Source organism: Castor canadensis, chromosome 3, assembly GCF_047511655.1.
Source record: "Castor canadensis chromosome 3, mCasCan1.hap1v2, whole genome shotgun sequence".
NCBI classification, from domain to species: Eukaryota; Metazoa; Chordata; class Mammalia; order Rodentia; family Castoridae; genus Castor; species Castor canadensis.
The window spans coordinates 107,879,448-107,903,077 of NC_133388.1; the positions used below are offsets into that span (position 1 = coordinate 107,879,448).

The 23,630-nt window shown below is 37.9% G+C and overlaps 1 pseudogene; it reads left to right on the forward strand.

Annotated features, from left to right (window-relative positions):
• Positions 1-23,265, forward strand: part of LOC109674580 (guanylate-binding protein 1-like) — a 60,303-nt pseudogene extending 37,038 nt beyond the window's left edge.
• The last annotated feature ends 365 nt before the right edge of the window (positions 23,266-23,630 follow it).

Sequence of the window (23,630 nt, forward strand, 5' to 3'; positions counted from 1 at the left end):
TTGTTCCCCCTTAAGAATTCTCTGCAGAAGTGCCCCTCCTGTCCACCATGGTAGCAAGTCCAGGATACAGGCCCCAGTTGGGTGGGGCCCTCTCTGAGAGCAGCAATGAGGCCATGGTGTCTCTTATCTTTTTCTCTCCTGTTAGTAAGGTCCCAGACATACAGACATAGCTAGCTGTATTACTTCGTTCAATGACTTTTCCCTTCAGCCACAGTCCAGGTTTTTTTATAAATATCTGGGGCTGACTGTTAGAAATTTATCTTTGAGGAGAACCTCTCTCACCTGTGACTCTGAGTCCACTGTGGTATGCTTTCTGATAGTGCCCTTAAGATGCTGTAGAAAGGTAAGAGGATTTTTTTTTAGGTTGTTGCTGCAAAGTAAAATTGTTATTTTACATTGACACCTGACACTCTGGAGAGCAGGTCTCTGAACTGTTCTGGGCCTCAGTTTCCTCACTTGAAGAATGAGGGATCTGGTCTAGGTTAAACTACATTTTACTACTATGAGATGGCTGAAGTGACATTAATGTGCCACTTATCTTTACCATTTTTTTTTTTAGTAATACTGGGGAATTGAACCCAGGGCTTTGCACATGCTGGGCAGACATTCCCATTGAGCTACTTCCTCAGCCCCAAATATTATTATTATTATTTTTACTTTGGCTGTACTGGACTTGAACTCAGGACTTTATGCTTGTAAAGCGGCACTCTACTGCTTGAGCCATATAATCATTTCCAACCTGAGCGTCCTCGGCCCTAACCCATTGCTTTTCTAATGAGATAAGGGTCTGGTCTAGTAGAAGCATAATATCCTTTCATGTCAGTTGAAAGGTTTGCATCACAGAGACAAAGGCTTGAATGTATTTGTCTGGGCATCAGTACAGCTGTTTAGATGTTTTTAAATTTCCCTTAAATCTGATAACTGGAAGGGGACATAAGACTTGCCCTCTTCCTACCATTGCCTGTTGAAGAGGGAAGCACTCGTTAAGAGGTTCTGAGTATTGGAGTGGTTTAGAAGGTAGAAATTTGTATAGGGGACCTCAGTTTACTTTTTTTACTTTTATAGAAAAGGTCTAATTGTAGTATGATATTGTAATTTAAGGAACCCTGTGAAGGCCACTTCTCTTGGTCACCCAAGGCATACTGAGGCCAACCTCAGTACAAAGCTTCCAACATCTACCAGCCAGAAGACTGGAAGATGCAGATCCCATCTAGAAAGAACAAAACGTTAGGATCCTGTCTTTTAGCTAACAGCAGGCAGCCTCTTTAATAAAGTCTACCTTTTTAACAAAGAAATCATTTGTAAAGTTAGAGAAGGGCATTCAGAGGGCATTTAAGGTCAATAACAGTCATAACCAACTAGTGTTAATATTTGGAGGGAAAAATTTATGCTGAGGCCAAAGGTATAGAAAATTCTAAATGAGAAGTTTAGAGACCACAGTAATGTCTATTTTGTTATTTCTGGAGCTATAACCTTGAGCTAACAATTGGCTTACAAGGGCTGATTCTGATGCCCTGAGATGTGAGGTGGGGCTAGGAGGACTTGTGCAAGGTGTCACTCCCTCCACACACACCTGGGACAAATTACCCTGACTGCCTAGGCCTGATTCTGCAGCCTGTCACTCCTCCCCCCTTCCTGTGTACTCTGTGTGCGTTTATTCTAGGGGAAGTGACAGTAAGCTGCAGCCATCATCATGTGTGCCTGGTGGCCCAGGTTGTACTGGGTCCTCTCTATGGATTTTCTTAGCTATGGCAGGAGTTTTTGCTGTGTCCAGAAGCCGGCATCCTGTGCACAGGTGCGCCTGTTTGCTTTCCCTCCTCTCCTTGTGGGGGTGGAGTTACAGCATGAGTATGGCAGCTGCAGTTTTTTGTAAGCACTTTTGTAAAGCAGCTGACTTAAAGTTACTTTAGACTGGGAGGCCTGGCAAACTAGTTGGAATAGCTGAAGTCATAAGGTACCATGCTACAGGTTTTTCATGGGAGGCAGGGTCCCAGTAAGCCAAGGGAGGGGAAGACAGACAGAGACAGAGGACACATGGTGAGACCATGGAGGAGGCAGAAAAGGTGAGCAGACATCTTAGGTAAGGGAGGGGAAGGCAGAGCCTGGAGGCATGACACACACTTATGGGATTAGCCATCACCTGTGTCTCTAGGTTGCTCCCATTGACTGGTATTGGCACGCTTTCAGCAAAATGAAACCTCCACTCTCCGGTCACCGAATAAATCCAGGGCTTGGTCTCAGCACACAGGAAGGGATCATGAGCTCTGCCAGAGCTGGAACCGACTTGAGGCTAGAATTGGCAAGGAGGAGTAGCTTGCTTAACTCCATGATGGGGAAAGTTTTTCAGGAGGATAGGAGGAGATAGGTATGGTAAGCAGTGCAAGAAGTCTGTTTACATGGGAAAGGAGGAGGTTTGGGAGAGGAATTGGCTGATTTAGAAACTGGTTTACAGGCTGATAGAATCTGCACAGGGGAACAGAAAGTACAGAGGGAGCGTTTGAGGGCAAGAAGCACATGTTTTGGCTTGCAAGTGGTGCAGAGAACCGGATTTAGATGGACGTATGAAAACCTTGGGCATATGGAATCTTTCCCCATCGTCCTGATTGCTCACGGTAGTTATAAGTCCAGTAAAAGGTTGGGATCTAAAGACCCGAAAAGGTGCCACTGACTTTGGTTGTCTAAAGGATAAGTGGGCCAGATTTGAGTGCAAAAGTGGATCAAATTTTTGCTTTTATATCTAGGGTCAAACTCAAAGTGTCTAAATTATTGAGGAGGCATCTCAGTGGGGAGCCAGACGGCAAAGAGGAGGAGGCCTCCATGTTGGGATCTGGTCCAGAAAAGGGGTTGGGAGGATGTTATGAATCGCAGGTGTCCCCACACAGCTCAAATACCTGAGAAGGGTACAAGGTGCACAAGAAGCAGTCATCACTGCATTCTAGTGGCTTGTAGGGACAAAAGGCTGAGGGGTCTGTGGGTCACCTGGCACCAGGATTTTCGGAGGGTGGTCTCTGAGACTGAAATAACAGAAATAGACCCAAGCTGAGGCTGATTGGGAAAGAGGTCTTTCCTCTACCGTCTGAGACCCAGAGATTATCATAAAGGAGGAATGCTGAAACCCCAGAGACACCAAAGGGAGAGACCACAAAGGGAGCCCAATAAGGGTATGTGGACTCACCAAAAGGATTTCTGGTGTTGGATGTGAGCGAGGGAAATCGGGAGGATGCATCCTGGCCAGTCATGTCCTCAGGGTGGTCATGAGGTGAGTCAGAATCAGGGTCCCCCCAGGATTAGTGGGGAAACCTGATCCGAGTCATGGCACCAAATGTAGGCCCCAAAGTGACCACACGGAGAGGAGTGATCTGGCCAAGAGATTCTTTATTGACAGGTGGGAGAGGGAGAGAGAGCTGGGGGGGGGGCAGAGGCTTAAATACCCCTCAGTGAGACTCAGCATGATCTGATTTGTTAGGATCTTATGGTTCATGCTGATTGGAGGTTGGGGCAGAAGGAGAATTCAAGCTAGACTTGAGGCAGTACTGTGACCCTGGGAAATAGAAGTTTAAGGGTGCAGTAAGAACCGAAACTCATCGGTGCCATTATTGCCAACATTAATCATTCTTTAGACCATGTTTGGGCACAGGAATCATACTGTGACTGCTGTGGTTTCCCTTCCTTTTCTTGCATTTTGGGGTTGTAGAGATGAGTATGATACAATATCTGCCTTCCACATGTCAAGTAACTATAGCTACAAGAGCTATAGAAAAAACCCAGGAAATTGAAATGATGACTGTTCACATCTTGTTTTTAATTTTCACCTGGTTGTTAGTCTTCATAACTAAAAGTGCCACACATACGTGTCTCCAAAACTTGTTAGGATGGTCCATTTCAGGTTAAGAAGATTTAAAATTTTGACTTTAGAAACACGTCCATCAGAGACTTACTGTAGGTCATTTACATGTTTTCCTGCTTACTATTACCACTCCAAGTTCTTCAGAACCAGCGTTAGTACTAATTCTTTAAAAGGTCATAATAAGTTAGCAACACCTAGAGAGAAGATCACCCCAGGAGGTATCTTTGACTGTGATTTCCCTGTGGCTTTCACCCATGCACACTATGAAAGATCCAGGGCACAAAACTACCTGTGTACCACCTTTGGGGCAAGATCCACATCTATGTTCCTTCCCTTTCTTTTCCTTCTTTCTTGTTCTCTTCCTTTCTCCTCTCCACACCTCATGTTCTTCCTGGTCCTTGAAATCCTTACAAAGCCTGTTAAATCAGAAAACTCTAATAATAATAAAGATTATTTTCTTTATTTTTTAAATGTTAGAGATTATCACACAGTATTTTGTTTGTTTTTTGGGCATGTTATTTCCAAACAAATAGACTTTCTATGGAGAGGAAGAGTCATTAAACATATACAAATTGTTATTACTCCTGGCAGCTCTTTCTGTTTTAGACACTATTGAAAATTGGATGATGATTTAAAGTACATATTGGAAAATTTCTTTACATTACCTACAAAGTAGAGTAAATGTATTTTTTGATGTTGTCACTTAATTCTTAGTACATATGTGTTCATGTGCATACATAAAACTTATAGTGACCCTAAGAATAATATTTATACTTCCAAAATGAAAATACTCCAAGCATCTTTCCACTATTAATAGGAAAACAAAATATAGCATATTTGTTCAAACTCCTTTTGTGTTTTTGGTGGGACTAGGGTTTGAACTCAATGTTCTATCACTTGACCAACATCTCTAGTCCTGGCACATTTGTTAAGCAGAAAATCTTTTAACAATGAAAATTACCAACCACTGAAATACAAAACAACATAGATAATATTACAGTGAAATGTTGCACAAAAGGAGCTCCACACAGTAGGCTATATACTGTGCTATTCCACTCATGTAAGGTTTATAAGCTGGCAATCTAATCTCTGCTATCAAAAATCAGAACTGTTGCCATTCCTGTGTCACAGGTATCTAATGGAATTTGAAGTATTTTGCACACTCATTGGACAACCTAAACCCTGATTCTAAATTTATATTCTTACAAACAGATGTTGAGATCCTAAAATGGCCAGTCAGTGTGTTGTGGGGATCTGGTTCTGTTCAACCCTAATCTAAAGTTAACTAGAAAGGACTCAGCAATTCTTCCAGCTTCTTCTCATGTTCTTTCACAGCCTGTCTACTTTATATTTTTGTAAATAATGACCACTAATGATATCTCCTGATTTTGACATCAAAATATATTCTAATGTCCATTTTAAAAGACAAATTGAGGTTCTTTCTTATAAATGAGGTTAAAAGTGAAAGCAGAGCAAGGCTGCTTGGAAGCAGGAGTAATGCTCAGAAAACAGCTGCTTTTCCTTGTGACAAGTTAAGTCCATTTACATTTAGGATTATGATTGAGAGTTATTTACTGATTCCTGTGTTTCCTGCTTTTTTTTTTCAGATTGAGCTCATGTTAGTTAATCTTTACTTTTGGCTTTGTTCATCTTCACCATTTTTCGATTTACTAAGTTGATCATATTTGCTATTTTCCTACCAAAGGTCCTTTTGCCTCCACTGAGACTGAATAACAGCTTTGTTGTATATGGTATTCTTGGTTGGCAGTTATTCTCTTTCAAAGCTTGAATTACATTGTTCTATGTTTTCCTGGATTTTAGGGTTTGTGTTGAGTGGTCTGAGGTAATTCTTATGTGTTTGCCTTTATATGGAAGCTGGAAATTTTCTCTAGCAGCTTTCTATCCATCCTTTGCTCTCTTGATTTGGCATATTAATTATGATGTGTCATGGGATTGTTATTTTTTGATCATTTCTATTTGGAGCTTGAAATACCTCCTGAATACAGGTGTCTATATCACCCATCTATATCATAATTACATAGATTTGGGGAAATTTCTATGATTTAGTTAAACAAATTTCTTATGCCTTTAGTTTATATTTTAGCTCCATTTTCTACCCCAAGAATTCTTAGGTTTGATCTTTTGATCATGTCCCAGAGTACTTGTATATCCTATTCATGTATATTCAGGTTTTTTTTAATTGTGATTGTTCATGTGCAATAACTCCTCTATCTTGTCACCCATCTCTATGTTCTTTCTTCTATTTGATCTGTCTACTGATAATGGTAGGTATCTTGTGGTTTGTATTGGATTTATTGATGTTTTTATTTCTAATATTTCTACTTGGTTATTTTTCATAATTTCCACTTCTTTGCTAAATTTCTCTTCCATATTGCTGACTTTCTTGGCTAGGTCCTAAATTGATTTCCTAACTCATTTATCTGTTTATTTGAATCCTCTTTGAGTCCACTGATTATTTTTAAATGTAGGCTTCTGAATTATTTCCCAGACATTTAGATCAATTCATTGTCCTTGGATTTAGATGTTGAGCTATAGTGGAAATTTGGAGGTGAAATATTGCATTGGTCTTTTTCATATTTAGGTTTCTACACTGTGATCTGTCCATCTGTTGGTCTAAGTTTCCTTTTACTTCCTCATTGAAGCAGATAACCTATTGTAATAAAGAGTTAACAATTCAGCAATAAATTAAGTATTTGAATGAGTAAGGAACAATTAATACCCTTAACTGTCTCTCCACTAAGATTGTATGGGAGCAAAATTCTGGTTTTTAGAGGGATGGTCTGGGAGCTTAACATTGGTTGAAAGGTATAGGGATTAGAAATTAAATGTTATAAGAGTTGGGCATGAGAAAGGAAGGGGATTGGAACTGATGAAAAGAAGGGGTAGTAAATGAAGGAGATAATAGTATAATAAAACTTTATGCATTTATAACAGGGAAATAGAGTATGATTTGGGAAATAGGAGCAAAAAATGAAGAAAATTCTAACAATTAGAAACCAAACTTTAGAAAACAGAATAATAGAAAGAAGAAGAAGAGGAAGGAGAGAGAGAGAGAGAGAGAGAGAGAGAGAGAGAGAGAGAGAGAGAGAGAGAGAGAGAGAGAGAGAGAGAGAGAGAGAAAGGAAGAAAAAGAAAGAAGAAAGAAAGAAAGAAAAGAAAAAGCCAAAGGAAAACAAATTGGATTAAAGGGAAAAGAAGACAAAGAAAAAAAAAAACCAAAAAACAAACAATAACAATAAAAAACACTTATAATTCTTGTTGGAGAGAGGTGCTGTTTGTCCTGTTTGTCCAAGTTAGTCCTTCTTGCCCTGGTTGTCATGGGAATACCTTAAGAAGGGCGGAGTTGCACCTCTAGCTTAGAGCATAGCAAAGTCCTCAGGGCATCTGAGACAGTGTGATTGACACTTTTCAGGTCAATTCTCTTAAACAGCTTTGCCCTCTGAGTTGTTTAGGGGTTTGCAGAGCCTCTGTAGATTAAGGGCTAAGATTTCCTGTTGAAATGTGCAGAATGCTGAGCAGACAGAGCCACTGGTTCTGTGAATAAAGTGCACATAGTTTGAAGGGGCAAGGTCACCAACCTCTGGGCCTTTTGCTACTTTTCAGATTGTCCCAGTCAAAACCTCACCCTCTATGTCTGCCACCAGAGGCAGTCTCCCATGCAGACACTGTGGTCTTGTTCCCTGGAATTCCCAGGCTACAACCTTTTATATTCCCAGATTTTCTCACTTAGAAGTTTGTGCTTATATTTTGCAGTCAAGCAGCTGTTTTAACTTGAGTTTGCAGTCATTGGGGGCTCAGGGTTTTGTTTTTTAATTGACCTTATTCAGTGGAGCTGCTGTGGGAGGTCATTCAGGGCCACTGACCTCTGGGAGGCTTTTGCTGTTTTCCCCCAGGAGCCACTGGATTGCCTAGTCCAACCCTCTCCCTCACTACCTTTGCCTCTGGTTGTGAAGAGGAAGATAGCCTTGAAACAGGGTTGTAAAACATGGAAAACTGTCAATTAAAAGCTGTAACCTCAGACAGAGCTGTGAGGAATTGCCCATTAGAGCCATGCAAAAGTTCAGGACCCAGATGAAAGGCACCATGCAGAGATAAGCACCCATTCCTACCTTTCTTTTTCTCCACTTGTAAATAAACTTTCCAAAGCAGGACTCCCCTGCTGTTCTTATCTAAACCTTAGGTCTCTAACCCACTACTAGCCCTTCTTTATGGGAGAGCACGTTCCTTGTAACCTGATGCCCTGCACTGCCTTTTAAATATCCTGCGAATCCTTTGTTCAGGGCTCAGACACAGGTACCCATCTGGGCCCGCTAGTGTAAAATTAAAATCTGAGTTCTCCACTCCTCTGAGTGTCTCTTGGTTTCTCCTCTGACAATATTGCCACAACAGTTGCAGATTCCCACATGGACACTGGCTGGGAGTCCCAGAACCCACTGGGCTGGGAGTTTTTTAACACCCTAGTCCCAAAATTTCTCTCCCTACAAGGAGCTTTAGACAACTGAGCTCTGGGCCAGAAAAGCTTTCTACTTTATTTTGGAAAATTTCCACAGGCAATTAGACAGGGTTTCTGATCCCCTACCCCAGCTTTCTTTAACTTCTCAGCTTACTGCAAGTCAGGCCTCTCTGCAGTTAGTTGTTTCAAGATGTCCTGAGGTTTGACTGCTTCTTGTTTTCAAGTTCTGGGAGTACCTCGGACTTGGTCAGGAGGCCCTCTCTTGAGAAGGCAGCTTGCCACAGCTCTCTGAAGTATGGGGAATAAGGGATTTGTCTTTTCTGCAGCTGGCCTGCCATAGAGGAAATTGCTGTCCCATCATATGTCCACACTGGGGTATAGTTACTGCCCCAGAGCTAGTTCTGCCAATTTGTTGTGGCAGCTGCCTAGCTTACCTTGAGGTAGATGCTTCAGCTTCCTCTCCCCCAGCGGGTAGCTGGGGTCAGTTTCTCTTTGATTCACAATATTTTTAGATATCCTGTCACTCTTTTGTGTTTCCCTGTGCACTTCTTCTGTTTGGCACTTCTGTATGTAACCTCTTTTTTTGTTAACCAAGCTTTCATTCACAGGTTCTGATATATAAAGCTTCTACTCCTCCACCATCTTGTCCCCAACTCCCACAGTGGGCTTTTTATCTTTACTATGTCCTAGAGGGTAAGAGTTACTTCACTCTTTCCACAGAATGCCTTAGGTATCCTTAGGATAAATTGTTCCTTTCCTAAAAGGAATATGGCAGTAAAAAAGATGACTAATTTATAAAATAATAAACTGTAAGATTTTTATTAAAATGTTCACATACTAACAGCAAGTCTCCATTGGTTTTTAAGGTTAAAAAATTTTAAATCCAATCTGCATTGGAGATTTTTTATTATTGGAGATATACAAAACATAAAATTAACCCTTATAATCATTTTTTTAAATGTACATTTCTGTGGCATTAAGCACATTTAGATTGTTGCATAATCATCCCCTTAATCCGTTTTCAGAAACATTTCATTTTCCCCCAACACAAACTCAGTATCTATTGTACAATTATTCCCTCTCCTCCCATTCCTCATTATCATTCTACTCTTGGAATAAAATATAAGGGAGTCAAGGCTGTAGTCCTAACATCAAGGCAGATGGGGTGAGAGGATCACTTGAGTCCACAATTTCAATACCATTAGCAACATAGTGAACAAGAAGATTGTCTCAGGCAAGGCTGCAGGACGTGAGAAATTGCTAGTTAGGTCATGACAAAGGGCACCATATAAAGATAATTGCCCATGCCTGCCTTCCTTTGTCCCCTTTTATAAATAAGCTTTCCAAAGCAGATCTTCCTGGCTGCTCTTATCTAAACAGACCCAGGTCTCTTAACATAGCACTGGGTCACCTGTTAACCCTAACACATTTTCTGTAACCTGATCCCCTGCACTGCCCTTTAAGTACCCCATGAATTCTTTGTTCAGGACCCAGAATTTTGAGTGTGAGCTCATCTGGGACCACCAGCATAAAATAAAATCTGAGTTCTCTACTTCTCTTGAGTGCCACTTGGTTTCTCATCTGACAATATTTCCACAATAAGAAGACTCCATCTTGAAGAAGAAGGAGATGCAAAAGAAGAAAAAGGAAAGAAAAGAAGAAAAACATGGAGACACTACAATATTTGCTATTTTATGACTGCGTTATTTCATTTAGGATATTACTTCAAGAGTACTGTTACAGCATTTGTCAAAACACTCCTTTTCAAGGTATTTAATTGTATGTGTAATTTGTTTGTTCTTTCATCTGTAGATTGTCACTGGGGTTGTTTCCACTTTTCATGACTGGAAATAATGCTGATATGAACATATGTACACAAATATGTTTTAGAGTCCCTGCTTTCATATGCTCAGTAGTTGATTGCTGGCTAATACAGCAATTCAATATTTAATATTTTAAGGAATCACTGCACATTTTCTATAGTCACTGCACATTTTATTTTCTCAATGAAAACGTACATGTTTCTACTTTAGCCACATCCTTGCCAATATTTTTATATTGGCCACTTAGTCATCAAATAATCTCTTATTGTGGTTTTAATTTCCTTTTCCCCAGTAACTAGTGATGAAAAACATTTTTCCATGGGAATGTTGACCATTGGAATATCTTCATTGATAAATATCTACTCAAGTCCTTATTAAATATTTGATCTGGTGTTTCTTTATTTTTTCAATATGTAAATTATTTTTATATTTTGGATAGTAGCCATTTATCTGATATGTGTCTTGCAAATATATTCTGTAACTTCACATACTGCCTTTTGATTCTGTTGATAGTTTATTTTTATACACAAAAGTTTTAAATTTTAATGAATTTCAGCATTTTAAAAAAAATCTTAGCTTATGGTATCATATCAGTCATTGGCAATTCCAGCATTATGAAGCATTCCACCTGTGTTTTCCTCCATATGTTTGTAGTTTTAGTTCAAATGTTTAGGGTTTTGATCTATTTTGAGCCAATTTTTTTAATGGTAGAAGATAATGGTGGAACTTTTTTTTGCATGTTGATACCTTGTTTTCCCAATGTCATGATTTTTGTTTTATTTGTTGGCTTGTTTGTTTGTTTTCCACCACTAGAGTATTATCTCAGGCCTCTATGCTTTCTAGGCAGGCTCTCTACCACTTGTGCCACAGCTCCAGCCCTTTTTCCCTCTGTTTATTTTTGAGATGGGGTCTCCCTTTTTGCCCATGACAATCTGTACCATTGTAGCTGGGATGACAGGCACACAACACTGCACCCAGCTATTGGTTTAGCCTTCCAATATCCTCTGCCCAAGTAGCTAGGATTACGGGTTTGAGCCACTGGTGCCAGGCTTCCTAATGTCATTTGTTGAAGACATGATCTTTCTTCATTGAATGTCATGGCACCTTAGTCAAAAATCAGTTTACAATATATGTGATAGTTTATTTCTAGTTTATTCAGTACTACTAGTTTATTTGTCAGTCAGTTATGTCAGTACCATATTCTTTTGATTACCATAATTTCACAGCAAGTTTCAAAACTCAGCAAGTGTGACACCACCTTTAGTATTTCCTTTTTCAAACTATTTTTAATGATTTGGGGATCTTTTGACATTTCCTATGAAAATTAGAATGGATTTTTCTACTTCTATTAATATAATTCATTTGTAATTTTGACAGAAATTGCATTGAATCTGTATAACAGTTCAGGTAGTATTAACACCTAAAGACTATAAAGTCTTCTGAGACATAATTATTTGTGTATTGTGTATTCTTTAATTTCTTTCATCAACTATTTCAACTTTTTTCCTAGGTAAGTCTTTCACATTGTTAACTAAGTATATTCCTAAGTATTTTATTTTTGATGTTATTATAATAGAATTATTAATTTCCCATTCTCCTTGTTGACTGTCAATGGACATAAATGAAACTAACCATAGAAATGAATTCCACACGCTGATTTTGTATGATGCAACTCTAATGAATGAATTTATTATATCTAACAGTGTTTTCTGTAATATTTAAAGTGTTCCAAATGTAAGATTATGTCATCTGTTAATGGAGATCATGTTATTTAATCCTTTCCAGTTTGAATGCCTTCTATTTCCTTTTCTTGCTTTATTACTTTGGCTATGACTTCCAGTATTATATTGAACACAAGTGGCCAAAATAAAGAAACTTCTCTATTTCTGATCCTAGAGGGAAAGCTTTCAGTGTTTTACCATTGATTGCAATGTTGACCGTGGGTTCTCATATATGGCCATTATTGTGTTAACATAGTTTTCTTTTACTTCTACTTTACTGATTTTTTAATCATGAAAGTTTTTATTCACATATTAATATTCTAAAGTTATATTTATTTCTCTGATACTAAGATTATACTGTGGTCTCAAGAAAACTAATTGCTTTATTTAGCTTCAACTTTCTGATAGGTAAAGTGGATGTAATCAATCTATAATTGTCTCATAGTATTGTTGTGAGTACTTAATAAGATAAATAATGTCTAAATTACATAATAATTGCTTAATAAGGCAGCTACAACAGGTTGAATGCATAGCTCCATGCTATACACTTGCCTAGTTAGTGAGAGACTCTGGGTCAATTCCAGCACTGAAAAATAACCAAACAGTTACAAGTATTATAAATTTTATACAAGTTAATATTGGTATAAACATGATAGAAAATTTTAAGTTTTTTTCTTTTTATTACATTTATGTATCTATTTATTTATATTATCATATTATTATTGTACTGGGGGTACATTGTGACATCTATAAAAGTACTTATAACAGACCTTAGTTTAGGTTCACCTTTCCATCATTCTCCTTTATCCCTCCTCCCTAATTTTTAAAATAGTTTCAGCTGGTCTCATTTTTTTAATATTCATATATGACTACATAATATTTCTATCATATTCACCCTCCTACACCCTTTCCTTGTATCCTCCCCACTCCCACTGATATGAACACCCAGGCAGGAGGTGTTTTACTTTCCTGTACTCTGTTTTTTAGAAAAAATAACCTTTTTGTTTAAGATATCTATACAGAGAGCTTCATTACAATATTTCCATGTATATATTTATTATATCCTGAATTGGTTCATCACCTCCATTTTCCTCCTATCTACCTTAGTCCCGAACTTCTTATGGTTATTTTAGCAGTTTTTAAAATTCTGTATTCATTCTTATATAGAAATTGCCTTACCCATATTCACCTTCTTTTGCCTTCCCACTTCAGTTAGTGCCCTACCATTAGCATGACCTCTTTTTCATTCTATCAGCAAGAACACAAGCAATAACAAATGTTGCTGAGGATGTGGGAGAAAAGGAACTTTCATGCATTCTTTGTGGGAATGTAAATCAGTACAATCACTATGGAAAACAGTATAAAGACACCTCACAAAGCTAAAAAAGCTGCCTGTGATCCAGCAATACCACTCCTAGGGATATACGTAAAGGAATGTAAGTCAGGTTATAATAAACACACCTGCACTCCCATGGTTATTACAGCATTGTTCACAATACCCAAGCTATGGAAACAACCAGAATGCCCCACTACTGATGAATGGATTAAGAAAATGTGGTATCAAGACACTGCAAATAGCCAAGGCAATACTCAGCAAAAAGAGCAATTCTGGAGGTATCACAATACCTGACTTCAATCTATATTACAAGCAATAGCAATAAAAACAGCATGGTACTGGCACAAAAACAGACATGAAGACCAGTGGAACAGAATAAAGGACCCAGATGTGAATCCACACAACTATACCCACCTTATTTTTGACAAAGGTGCCAAAATATACAATGGAGAAAAGACAGCGTCTTCAACAAATGTTGTTGGGAAAAGTGGTTATCCATCTGCAAGAAACTAGTTCCTTGTTTGTCACCTTGTACTAGTATCAACTCAAAATGGATCAAGGACCTTAATATCAGACTTGAAACTCTAAAGTTATACTGGAAAGAGCAGGAAACACTTTGGAACTAATAGGTACAGGCTAAGACTTCCTCAATAGAAGCACAGCAGCCCAGCAACTAAGAGAAAGAATGGACAAATGGGACTTCATAAAATTTAAAAGCTTCTGCACCACAAAAGAAATGTCCTCTAAACCACCCACAGGGTAGGAGAAAATATTTTCCAGCTATACATCAGACAAAGGACTGATAACCAGAATATACAGGGAACTTAAGAAACTAAACTCTCCCAAAATCAATGAACCAAGAAAGAAATGGGCAACTGAACTAAATAGAACTGTCTCAAAAGAAGAAATTTAAATGGTAAAAAAAACACATGAAAAAATGCTTACTATCTTTAGCTACAATGGAAATTCAAATCAAAACTAAACTAAGATTGCACCTCACCCCTGTTAGAGTAGTCATCATCAAGAATTTCATCAACACCATGTGTTGGCAAGAATGTGGGAAAAAAGGAACCCTCATACACTACTGGTGGGAATGCAAGCTAGTGCAACCACTCTGGGCAAAAATCTGTAGGTTTCTTAAAAACCTAAACACAGATCTGCCATATGATCCAGCAATCCCAGTCTTGGGGATATACCCAAAGGAATGCTACACAGGTTACTCCGAAGGCACCTGCACACCCATTTTTATTGCAGCACTATTCACAATAGCCAAGTTATGGAAGCAGCCAAGATGCCACACTACTGACAAATGGATTAAGAAAATGTGGTATTTATACACAATGGAATTTTACTCAGCTATGAAGAATGAAATCTTATCATTCAAAAGTAAATGGATGGAACTGGAGAACATTATTCTGAATGAGGTTAACCAGACTCAGAAGACCAAAAATCCTATGTTCTTCTTCATATGTGGACTTTAGATCTAGGGCAAATACAGCAATGTTGTTGCACTTGGTTCACACGACAAGGGGAGGTATGGGGATAGGTAGAAAACCCAAAACATGAAAGTGTTTGATGTCCTCACTGCAGAGGAACTAATACAGAAACCTTAAAGCAACAGAGGTCAACAAGAGAAGGGGACCAGGAACCAGTGTAAAGATCAGTTAGAAATGAATCAACTTGGGTTGTAACACATTGATACATGGAAGAAATGTTAGGAATCTCTCTGTATAGCTATCCTTAATTCAACTAGCAAAAACACTTTGTCTTCTTTATTATGTTATGTCTTCGCTTCAACAAAATTAGAGATAAGGGCAGAACAGGTTCTGTCTGGAAGTGAGCAGAGGTGGGGGTAGAGGATGGGGGAGGGGGACAGGGAGGAGAAATGACCCAAACAATGTATGCACATGTGAATAAATGAATAAACAAAAATAAATAGTTAAATAAAAGCATCTCACACATATTGAAACAGAAAAAGAAAAGAAAATGTATTTATATACATGAAATTTTATTTTATTTTATTTTATTTAATTATTCATATGTGCATACAAGGCTTGGGTCATTTCTCCCCCCTGCCCCCACCCCCTCCCTTACCACCCACTCTGCCCCCTCACTCTCACCCCGACCACCTCAATACCTAGCAGAAACTATTTTGCCCTTATTTCTAATTTTGTTGTGGAGAGAGTATAAGCAATAATAGGAAGGAACAAGGGTTTTTGCTGGTTGAGATAAGGATAGCTATACAGGGCATTGACTCACATTGATTTCCTGTGCGTGTGTGTTAACTTCTAGGTTAATTCTTTTTGATCTCACCTTTTCTCTAGTTCCTGGTCCCCTTTTCCTATTGGCCTCAGTTGCATTTAAGGTATCTGCTTTAGTTTCTCTGCGTTAAGGGCAACAAATGCTAGCTAATTTTTTAGGTGTCTTACCTATCCTCACCCCTCCCTTGTGTGCTCTCACTTTTATCATGTGCTCAAAGTCCAATCCCATTGTTGTGTTTGCCCTTGATCTAATGTCCACATATGAGGAGAACATATGATTTTTGGTATTTTGGGTCAGGCTAACCTCACTCAGAATGATGTTCTCCAATTCCATCCATTTACCAGCAAATGATAACATTTCGTTCTTCTTCATGGCTGCATAAAATTCCATTGTGTATAGATACCACATTTTCTTAATCCATTCGTCAGCGGTGGGGCATTTTGGCTGTTTCCATAACTTGGCTATTGTGAATAGTGCCACAATAAACATGGGTGTGCAGGTGCCTCTGGAGTAACCTGTGTCACAGTCTTTAGGGTATATCCCCAAGAGTGGTATTGCTGGATCAAATGGTAGATCAATGTCTAGCTTTTTAAGTAGCCTCGAAATTTTTTTCCAGAGTGGTTGTACTAGTTTACATTCCCACCAACAGTGTAAGAGGGTTCCTTTTTCCCCGCATCCTCGCCAACACCTGTTGTTGGTGGTGTTGCTGATGATGGTTATTCTAACGGGTGAGGTGGAATCTTAGCGTGATTTTAATTTGCATTTTCTTTATTGCTAGAGATGGTGAGCATTTTTTCATGTGTTTTTTGGCCATTTGAATTTCTTCTTTTGAGAAAGTTCTGTTTAGTTCACTTGCCCATTTCTTTATTGGTTCATTAGTTTTGGGAGAATTTAAGTTCCCTATGCATTCTGGTTATCAGTCCTTTGTCTGATGTATAGCTGGCAAATATTTTCTCCCACTCTGTGGGTGTTCTCTTCAGTTTAGAGACCATTTCTTTTGATGAACAGAAGCTTTTTAGTTTTATGAGGTCCCATTTATCTATGCTATCTCTTAGTTGCTGTGCTGCTGGGGTTTCGTTGAGAAAGTTCTTACCTATACCTATTAATTCCAGAGTATTTCCTACTCTTTCCTGTATCAGCTTTAGAGTTTGTGGCCTGATATTAAGATCCTTGATCCATTTTGAGTTAATCTTGGTATAAAGTGATATACATGGATCTAGTTTCAGTTTTTTGCAGACTGCTAACCAGTTTTCCCAGTAGTTTTTGTTGAAGAGGCTGCTATTTCTCCATCGTATATTTTTAGCTCCTTTGTCAAAGACAAGTTGGTTATAGTTGTGTGGCTTCATATCTGGGTCCTCTATTCTGTTCCACTGGTCTTCATGTCTGTTTTTGTGCCAGTACCATGCTGTTTTTATTGCTACTGCTTTGTAATATAGTTTGAAGTCAGGTATTGTGATACCTCCTGCATTGTTCTTTTGACTGAGTATTGCCTTGGCTATTCATGGCTTCCTGTGTTTCCATATAAATTTCATGGTAGATTTTTTGATATCTTTAATGAATATCATTGGAATTTTGATGGGAATTGCATTAAACATGTAGATTACTTTAGGGAGTATCGACATTTTTGCCCATGAGCATGGGAGATCACTCCACTTTCTATAGTCTTCCACAATCTCTTTCTTCATAAGTGTATAGTTTTCCTTGTAGAGGTCTTTCACATCTTTTGTTAGGTTTACACCTAGGTATTTGATTTTTTTTGAGGCTATTGTAAATGGAATTATTTTCATGTATTCTTTTTCAGTTTGCTCATTATTAGTGATATACATGAAATTTTATTCAGCCATAAAGTAAAATTAAATTCTGTTGTTGTTTGCATGTAAATGGATGAACTGGAGATCATTTTAGGTGAGGTTAGCCAGGCTCAGAAAGCCAAAAGCTACATGCTTTCTCTCATATGTGGAATATCTGTCCAAAACAAATACAAGCAAGGTTATATATATATAGAAACATATACAGAGCATGTATCTAAAAGTGATACTATTAGAACAGACTAAGAGAGGAGGTAAAGAAGGAAGGAAAGATGGCAAATAATGAAATATATCACAGCATAGTAGGGACAAGACACAAGGAAGCATGATAAAAACTGTTAACAGAAATAACAGGGCAGAGGGAAAGTGCAGGAATGTGAAGTGGAAAGGGTTACATTGGCTTAAGCACACCGCATGTACAAGAAAAAATCTCATCAACCAACGAACAGTCACCTAATAATGAAGGGCAAGGAAATTTAAGGTCTAAGTCACATTTAAGACCTTGGAGTACCCTTCAAACTTCATTGTTTGCTTTTCAACAATTTGCCAATGATTATTAAAGGGCCTTGTGAGAATTAGTGTAAATGAAAAACATAATGCAAAAAATATGAAAGCCAACCCCACAATCATTTTTCCTTTAGATTTGAGTTCCTTGTATAGATTGTAAGGATCATATAGATTTTTATAATTAGACTAGAAAAAAAACCACTAATTAGGTAAGCATAGTTCAACCACTGCTGATCTGGAAAGGGGTATAAAAACAAACCTACTACTAACACAAACGCATTCCAGCCACCAGGGTGACAACCAGAATGACTGCTGGATCTTCACCCTGGCAATTCTGTTAAGCAGCAACTTCATGCACAACAGCATGGGAGTCATCAATCAGCAGGCCATGGACCAACTGCAGTATCCTTTTTATGTCTGGAACAGCACCAGAGTCAGAGAGGAGACCTGACTTACTGAACCAGCTACTTGATTCTGGATCCTGGTGACACTGGCTCAAAATTGGAAAACATGAAAATGACTCCTGTACGTGAGAAAGAACTATGTACTTATTAAAGAATTTACACTGTGGCTAAGAACAAAGGCAAATATCAAGGTTTGGGGTTATGTGGAACTAATATGGGATGGGAGGCCCTCATTTTGGGGGATTTATTTGCTGTTTTTCCTTAGTTAACTACTCAGCTATGTGACAGAGTTGACCAAGCGAATCTGGGCAAATTCCTCACTTGGGGAGGATGAGGTTGAGGACTCATCTGACTTTGTGAGCTTCTTCCCAGACTTTGTGTGGACTCTGAGAGATGTGACCCTGAAGTTGGAAGTAGATGGACTGTCACTCACGGCAGATGAGTACCTGGAGAATTCCCTGAAGCTAAAGCAAGGTAAAGGGACTGCAGATTGGAAAACAGACAGGAAAAATAACAGGAAGTTAATATTTTTGTGCAGGTGCTTATATTCAGATTTCTGTTTCTGTGTTCTAAGCTGTTTCAAAGAAGTAGTTCTTATTTACCATCTCTCTTAACAGTTCAATTTTAATTGCAATAAATTTTGAGTTTCTTTTGCTTTCCTTTTTCTGCACTACTATTTATTGCTTTCATCTTCCTACTAAGATTCTACAAAGCTGCACATTGTATATTAAAAGGAACATTTGCTTGAGGAAATGTTTAAATAACACTGTAATAAAATTTTTTTAAAAAATTTCTCCAGGCACCAACCAAGATGAAAAATACAACCTGCCCTGACTCTGTATTCGAAAGTTCTTTCCAAAGAAGAAATGCTTTATCTTCTACTGACCCACTGAGTGGAAGAAATTACACAAAATGATCTGAATTCTGATTTTATGCAACAAGTGGCATAGTTCTGCTCCTACATCTTTGACTATTCAAAGACTAAAACTCTTCCAGTTGACCTCGTGAATCAACTTCCTAGTTGCTCTAGTCATTGTAAGATGAAGAGAGGGTGAAACATTTCTGTAGTTTGGGTTTGAGAAGTTCATTCTAGGCATCAAAAATAAAATCTAATGATTTTGAGATTGTCTTGCTTTGTTTTGTATGCAGTACTGGTTATTGAACTTAGGGACTCACACTTGCTAAGCAAGCACTCTACCACTTGAATCATGCCCCTAGTAATGCTCTTGATTAGTGCAATGTCTTGGGTAAAAATGATCCTGAAGACAAAGTTAAAGAATCTTTATCCTTAGTAATATAGTAGCAAGTTAGACTTGTGTTGTTAATTCAGCAGACAAGAGATGCATTATAATAATTTATATTTAAACAAAAATTGAGTAAAATTAACAATTCGGATTATACAGCTTTATTTCAAAGCTCAAGAGCTATTTATCATGGTTACCATAGTGGAAAAAACAGACATAGAACTATTCATTCAACTCAGAAAGTTCTTTGAACAACACTGAGCTAGAATGAACCAAAGTTCAAACTCCTTATGGTTGTGATAGTATTATTTGTTCTACAAAAATTGACCAAAGGCCAATGGGGCATGATACACAAATCTGATGATAAATATAAATAAGAGAGGTTCTTATCTTGAAGGTGCTTGGGGGTCAAGTGGATGAGCATACAATATACTCAAGTCTGCTTTATCTAGAACAGGGATTCACACCTTTGCCATGTATAGGTATTACCTGCCTCTTTTTTCAGAAGAAGGTTCTGTTTCAGTACATCTGAGCCAAGACCTTGCAGTCTCCATTTGCACCACACTTCCTAATGATACTCATGCCATTAATGAGGCAAATTGTTGTCATAGACCTGTTCAGGATTACTTAGGATGGAGATGGTTCTTCACTCTACCTAAAATATATATCTTGACTTATGTGAAGGTCTAGAGAACCTGGTAATGACCTATATAAATGCCATCAGCAGAGGGGATCTGCCCTGCATGGAAAATGCAGTCCAGGCCTTGGCCCAGGTAGAGAACCCAACTGCAGTGCAAAAGGCCATTGCCCACTATAAGCAGCAGATGGGCCAGAACGTGCAACCACCCATGGAAACTCTCCAGGAGCTGCTGGACCTGCATAGGGCCTGCGAGAGAGGCCATAGAAATCTTCATCAGGAATTCCTTTAAAGATGTAGACCATTCATTTCAAAAGGAATTGGCAGTAATTCTCTCTAAACTTTGTATGGATTAGTGTTGTGGAAGGCAAAGTACTATTATGAAATAAAATTAGTATTTATTTTGAAGGAAACAATTCTTAATAGCTTTTAAAATGTTGATAATTACCTAATTATAACTTAATAATCAGAAGAAATGATTTTATAATTATGGACTCAAAACTTTAAAGGATTTTTCTAATAGCCATCCTTTAAACTAAATGCATATAATTGACAATTGGAACTTCTAATCAAATTAAATATCCACTGTTAAAAGACTGATTTGCTCTCCTATTGAACAAAAGAAATGAAACTTACAATCTTAGTTCTTTTCAGGAGGCTTAATGCCTACTGCCTTATTCCATTCATGGCAATCAATAGTGCAATTTAAAAAGCAAAGTTTAGATGTATAATTTTGGCATAATATTTACAGTCACTAGACTGAGCATTACCTCGAAGAAGGGACTTCATAAGAAAGTCTAGTTCAAAAGAAGAGACATAGTTGTCCTTAGTTGTATTTTAGTTTCTGGGGACATTAAGTTTTTCCAACAGCATTTCCAGAAATTCTGAAACCTCACTAATATCTTTACCTGGTTATAATTTTACTTCCCATTTTTTCATTGAAGTCTCAGCTAGAGAAAAGATAGGATGACTTTTGCAAACACAATCTGAATGCATCATCAAGTCAGTGCTGAGCTTTACTTCAAGATATTTTCAGTCCTCTAGAAGAACCAGTGAAGCAGGGGAATTACTCCAAGCAGGGAGGTTGCTGTCTCTTTGTTCAGAAGACAGAAATGCTGAAGAACAAGTACCTTGAAGAACCAAGGAAGTGGATACAGGTAACCTGGATGTTTCACTGTGTGTTCTGGGAAACCACTGACATGCCTCCTTGAAACACCAAGGTTACCACAGGAACAATGTGGCTGCAGAGAGGTAGCTTATTGTCTGCACAGAGCTCCCGCTCTTGTGAAATTAACAGGTATGGAAAACACTGGATATATTCTAGGTATGTCAAAGAGAATGTGCTCAATTAACTTTTGACTTATAATTCAAGTTTGAGATTATTAGGGTAGCTACAACTAAACATTTGATGTTTCAAAGGATATAAGCTATTGACTGCTGTTTAAGTAAAGTACTAATTTATTAATTTAGCTGCAAAACTGTATTTTAAGAGAGATAAATTCAGTGAGCTCTGCTCTCTTCATCTTTTTGTAACAACACTAATCCCATTAAGAGGGCTCTACCTCCTGCTCTCATACAAACCCAATACAACTACCACACACAAACCCACCTCCTTATAGCATTACATTGGGAAGAAGGTTTCAACACATGACTTTGGAGGGGACACTAACGTTCAGCCCATAGCACACTGCAGAGCTCCATAACTTTTTTCTCCCTTTTCCTTCTCAGTGGAACATAAAAAAGCTGAATCTGCCCAAGCCACTGCAAAACTTTTGGAAGAAACACAAAAGAAGAATGAACAGATAGATGATGGCACAGGAAGAAAAGAGCTATCAGGAGCATGTGAAACAGTTGACTGTGAAAATGGAGAGGGACAGAGCTCAATTAAATGCAGAACAAGAGTAGACTCTTGTTCTTAAGCTCCAGGTATTCAATGGTGTCTTTATTTTATCTTTCACAATCCTGAATTAAGATCACAGTGTTAGGGTAGACCATCATGTGTTATAAGTAGTATTCAACCCCATATTCTCTAGCAGTCTTTTCATTGCCTTACTGTGTCAACTCAAAATCATCTCTGGTTATTAAAAGCTATTTGTTTGTTGAATAGAGTCCTGTAAAATCAATTTTGTTAAATCCCTAGTAAACAGGAACTACTCACTGTTAGGCATTGCATAAGAACTTTGCAAGAATTCTCTGATTTAACCCTCATTTTAGTAATAGAAACTATGATTTTCTTATCTGTCAAGTAGGAAAATTAAATGTAATGAGTTCTAAGTAATTTTCTAGATTACATCTCATGAAAATGTGTCCAGCCTGATCAAGTAGAAATTTTGTGTTTCTTATTCCTTGTAAGACTGTGTCTCTGGAAGCACATTCATAAGTAGGAAGACACATGACCAAGTACCACATTTCTTAAACATCCAAACTTCCAGTAACTTCCTGTTCTCCAGGAACTATCCCAAGTGTATGTTGAGCCTGTATGTCAGATCAAAAATGTTCTATGAAATTCCTAATCTCCTGAGCCATTTTCCCTTCATATACCCTTGGAAATTTTGGAGGTTTTTATGAAATCCCGTGATCAGACATCTCCTCTTAATCTGAGGTTCAATGGTAAATGTTCTCCTTCTATTTGAATCATTTTTCTGGAGCATATGCAATTATCTGTTGATATTTGTGTGAAATTGATTCCAGGACCCCCCAAGAATGCCAAGACCTGCCATGCTCAAATTCATTTTTGTTTAAGGAATAAAAACATGAAAAAGTCTGTATATGTCCAGTGAAGATTCACTTTTAAGAAAACATGTTCAATTGACAGTTTATTCAGTCCACAAATGTGGAAGCCACAAATACAGAGGGTTTGCATATGAAATATTTATATTATGTAAGTAACAGTTGAAGAAAAAACTGACAGTTTAGATGTAATGAGTAAATTCCATGTGAAATCACAAAACCCTGCATAAAATCCTATAACAAAACTATTTAAGGAATAATAGCAAAAAGCTATACTTAATCTAAAGAATGAAGTGCAGAAAATTTATTATAAAAGACAGATGAGTAACAGTTTTGATGGAGAAGAGAAATTTGAGGAAATACTAGAAGTAAAGGAAGATGAAATAATATGGAGATTATGTAATGAATTACTTAATCTTATCTATTCAGCTCCATGTTAAATATTCTCTTTTCCTCTTAGGAACAGGAGTGACTACTCAAGGAGGGATTCAGGGAAGAGACCAGAAGACTCTAGGAACAGGTCCAGAATGTAGAGAAGCAATACAGAGAAAGAAGTTTTATCTTCTACATAATAGCTGTAACATGAAAATTCATTGAACTGAGGCTTCTTGTCCTATACCCTCACATCAGGGTACAAATTTAATGTTAAGTTAGAACCTCAAATGACTACTACTCTACGCTGGAAATCATGAAACTTGTAATTCTGTTGAACCATAAAATTTATAATAATAAAATTTATCAATGCAATCTGTTACTATCTAAAGTTACCTAACTCATGATTACCTGTATTCCTAATGATCGGTATGATCTTTACTAGATCCTATATTTGAAGTCATC